The sequence below is a fragment of the Chaetura pelagica genome, unplaced genomic scaffold (assembly GCF_000747805.2).
Source record: "Chaetura pelagica isolate M959 unplaced genomic scaffold, ChaPel_1.0 scaffold281, whole genome shotgun sequence".
NCBI lineage: Eukaryota > Metazoa > Chordata > Aves > Apodiformes > Apodidae > Chaetura > Chaetura pelagica.
Window position 1 is genome coordinate 819,537 of NW_009952058.1, and position 4,500 is coordinate 824,036.

Here is a 4,500-nt window from a genome sequence, read left to right on the forward strand (position 1 = left end):
GATGCCCTCACTTTTGGTGTCAGACTCAGCCCTGCAGTTGTTAGGAGAGTACTAGCTGCCACAAGCCAAAACTTGCCATGAAGCATGCTAACAGTTTGACAATGCAGAAAATTACATGTCAGGGCTTGAGTGCATGGCCTGAACTGCTTAGCTTGCTAAAATAGAAGTCACCTAAGCCACTGGCAGTTGAAAGCCATCTAGAAATAGGGCGTGCACTCCAAACTGTGAGGCTGGTGAGCCAGTGGGATAGTTTAGGAACAGTAAATTCCTTGTCATTTTAAGTCTTTCAGTCTAGCTCTGATGTCAACCTAAAAAGATAAAGATGTAAGAGAAACTACAGCCTCAGTGTGGGCAGGAGAGAGCCCAAAGGTGAATGCTGTACACAGGAGCAGAGCAGGTGTCTGCAGTGTCCAGCAGATGCACCTGTATCCCCAGAGGGTGTGATCACTACAGGGAAAGACTCTGTGAGAATGTCCAAGTGATTGGAAAGGGAATCATTCTTCATCATCAGTGTTAGGAGCCCTGACTCTTGTGGAAAGCACTTGATTAAATCTCTCTGCCTCCAGGATAGGGAGATGGAAGCAGCACTCCCTGTACTCCCTGCCGCTCTCTTCTGTGGGAAGTCTCAGTGCCTACACACAACCTAGTAGCCAAGAGGGGCTACGGGGGCTCAGAAAAAGAGAGGGAAGACAAGGAGATGTTCCCAGGCTGAAATAGGAAAATGTGGTACAGTAGGACAGACAGACTGGCTGAGGACTCCTCAATACAGGTTAGACTTCAGGTGTCCATTAGCAGAGCCCTAGGGCATCTTGAGGATTGCAGCACAGACAGACTTACCAGGAGTGGTAAAGGGCACTGGCCAGTGACCTGCTTTGAACCTTATGGAAGAGGAGCAGCTGACGTGTGACTGCATCCAGTCATGAGCTGAAATGCTTAGGGATTCTGAAGGTCAGGATTGTGGTGCATTGGTAAAGCTGCGTGTGAGGACTGATGGCAGTAATTAAGGATGTTTCTTGTGTCCAGTCCTGGATTAATGAAGGAATGAAAAACCAGCTCTGCAATCTCTGTTTTAATCCAACAGTCTGAAAGCTGATTTCAAACCAAGGCAAAATAGAAAACTCTTGCTTTAAAAGGAAGGAGGCTGGGAGAGAAGCCCTAATCAAATGTTCTGCTAACTCTAAAATCCTTTGGTGAAAACTAGCAGGGGAGAGTCAGGCAGAGCTGGAGATGTGCCTTCCTACTTCTTCTCCAGAGCTGAAGACTGGCCATGAGTGACCCTAGCATGCTTCAGTAGAATCACAGCTCTCTCAGAGACATCCTCTTTACCCCTGACCTAGCCCGTAGTTCTCGCCCTCTGTGTTCTCAGCATAGCCCCTCTGAGCTGTGTTCCCTCCTGTTCTCTCCAGCCAGTCTTTCTAGTTCCACAGCCTCTGCCAGACTGCAGGATTCTTTTTTTGTGTGTCATCCAGGAAACACACCCACCTCTCTCTCTCCAGCCCCATGTTCTGCCTTGCTCAGAGATTCTATAACACGTGTGAAGGAATTTCAAGCAATGCAAACTACAGCCATATAATAAATAAAATAATATAAAAATAAAATAAAATAATAAAAAAATATAAAATCATAGGAATTAGAGATGGGAAAATCTTGGCAGCTCATCCAGTCCATCTTCTCATATTCTAGTCCAGCCCAGTTCCTGCAAGATTCTTCCCTACAGTATATTTTCCAGTGCATTATCCAGTCTGGGCGTGCATGATTTAAGCAATGGGTGTCCTTTACTTCCCATGAGAGACTGTTCCACAGACGACTATTTTAACTGCTTGGAAGCAGTTTCTGAAGTTTTCTTTCTGTTCTACCTGACCTAATTTCTCTAAACTCTGCCCCTGGTAACAAGCTAGCCAAATGTTCTCCTTCCTTCATGCTTGCCTTTTCAGGTGATGGCAAATAATTCCTGTTCAGGCAAGCTGTTTAGCCACAACACTTAACTTAGTTGTAAAGCTCAGCAATTATAATCCGTGGTTACCTGGGAAAGACTGATGTTGAGGTTAGCATGTGAATGGATGTGCAGAACACAGAAGACATTGCCTCTTTAGTATAATGGTCACTTGACACATCCCATCACAAGGTTTGGCTTTGGTTGCCTTTGACTTTGGCAGACTTGGAAGCCCACATCTTCTAGCCCGCATCTGCTTCAGCTGTTTTATTGGGTTCTTTTTCGGTTTTGTTTTTAATTTCAGTCAAAACCACTTAGCTGTTTCTGAGAACAAGGCTGGCAGAGGAATACTCTGTTTTATCCACATTTAAAAAGAATAAAATCTTGATGACTTTTCCTTTTAAGAAAACATCCTCTAAGCAGCGTCTTCCTTTAAAATAAATCACATTTCTTTCTGTCAGGAACATGCCTTTTGCCATCTATGACAAAATCCCTCCTGAATTTGGCTAAATAATGAGCCTTTGAGCAACTGCAGCTTGAGCCTGCTCAGAAAAAAAATAACAGAGGCAAGGAAGAACAGTTGCTTAATTTTTACTTTATTTTTTTAAAAAAAAGCTGTGGGCTTGATGGAAATGGTAGCACATGATTTCGTGACTAAGGCCCAAGTTACAGAGCCCTTGCACAAAGGACCCCGGCCCTGGCTGTGTCACCGCTCCCGGACACCATGTGCTCGCGGCCCTGGGGAAGTGATGTCCCTGCTCCCTGGGGCTGCCCAGGCAGCAGAACCCTGGCTGTGAGGAAACCGGGAGTAACGCAGAGGAGGAGGACGAGGAGGAGGAGAGACAAACTAAAACAAAAGAAAAACAAAACACAACCACAGCCTCTGCCAGACTGCAGGATTCTTTTTTTGTGTGTCATCCAGGAAACACACCCACCTCTCTCTCTCCAGCCCCATGTTCTGCCTTGCTCAGAGATTCTATAACACGTGTGAAGGAATTTCAAGCAATGCAAACTACAGCCATATAATAAATAAAATAATATAAAAATAAAATAAAATAATAAAAAAATATAAAATCATAGGAATTAGAGATGGGAAAATCTTGGCAGCTCATCCAGTCCATCTTCTCATATTCTAGTCCAGCCCAGTTCCTGCAAGATTCTTCCCTACAGTATATTTTCCAGTGCATTATCCAGTCTGGGCGTGCATGATTTAAGCAATGGGTGTCCTTTACTTCCCATGAGAGACTGTTCCACAGACGACTATTTTAACTGCTTGGAAGCAGTTTCTGAAGTTTTCTTTCTGTTCTACCTGACCTAATTTCTCTAAACTCTGCCCCTGGTAACAAGCTAGCCAAATGTTCTCCTTCCTTCATGCTTGCCTTTTCAGGTGATGGCAAATAATTCCTGTTCAGGCAAGCTGTTTAGCCACAACACTTAACTTAGTTGTAAAGCTCAGCAATTATAATCCGTGGCTACCTGGGAAAGACTGATGTTGAGGTTAGCATGTGAATGGATGTGCAGAACACAGAAGACATTGCCTCTTTAGTATAATGGTCACTTGACACATCCCATCACAAGGTTTGGCTTTGGTTGCCTTTGACTTTGGCAGACTTGGAAGCCCACATCTTCTAGCCCGCATCTGCTTCAGCTGTTTTATTGGGTTCTTTTTCGGTTTTGTTTTTAATTTCAGTCAAAACCACTTAGCTGTTTCTGAGAACAAGGCTGGCAGAGGAATACTCTGTTTTATCCACATTTAAAAAGAATAAAATCTTGATGACTTTTCCTTTTAAGAAAACATCCTCTAAGCAGCGTCTTCCTTTAAAATAAATCACATTTCTTTCTGTCAGGAACATGCCTTTTGCCATCTATGACAAAATCCCTCCTGAATTTGGCTAAATAATGAGCCTTTGAGCAACTGCAGCTTGAGCCTGCTCAGAAAAAAAATAACAGAGGCAAGGAAGAACAGTTGCTTAATTTTTACTTTATTTTTTTAAAAAAAAGCTGTGGGCTTGATGGAAATGGTAGCACATGATTTCGTGACTAAGGCCCAAGTTACAGAGCCCTTGCACAAAGGACCCCGGCCCTGGCTGTGTCACCGCTCCCGGACACCATGTGCTCGCGGCCCTGGGGAAGTGATGTCCCTGCTCCCTGGGGCTGCCCAGGCAGCAGAACCCTGGCTGTGAGGAAACCGGGAGTAACGCAGAGGAGGAGGACGAGGAGGAGGAGAGACAAACTAAAACAAAAGAAAAACAAAACACAACCGGCCCCCCCCCCAAAAAAAAACCAAAAACAACACCCCAAACAAACAAAAAGCCCCAAAGAAAAAAAACCTCAACAGAAAAAAACCCTGAAAAATAAAAACAAACAAAAAACACCCAAACCGAAAACAAAATCAATCAATCAAACAAACAAACCTCACCCCCACAAAAGAATAAAAAGGGAGGAGGGGGGGGAACCAGCAGCGGAGAGGGAGACGCCCAAGCTCTCTGCCGTCTCCACAACACTTCTCGTTTCCGTTTCCAGCGGCCGGGCCCCTCCCTTCCCTCAGGAGATGTGGGGAAGCCTGG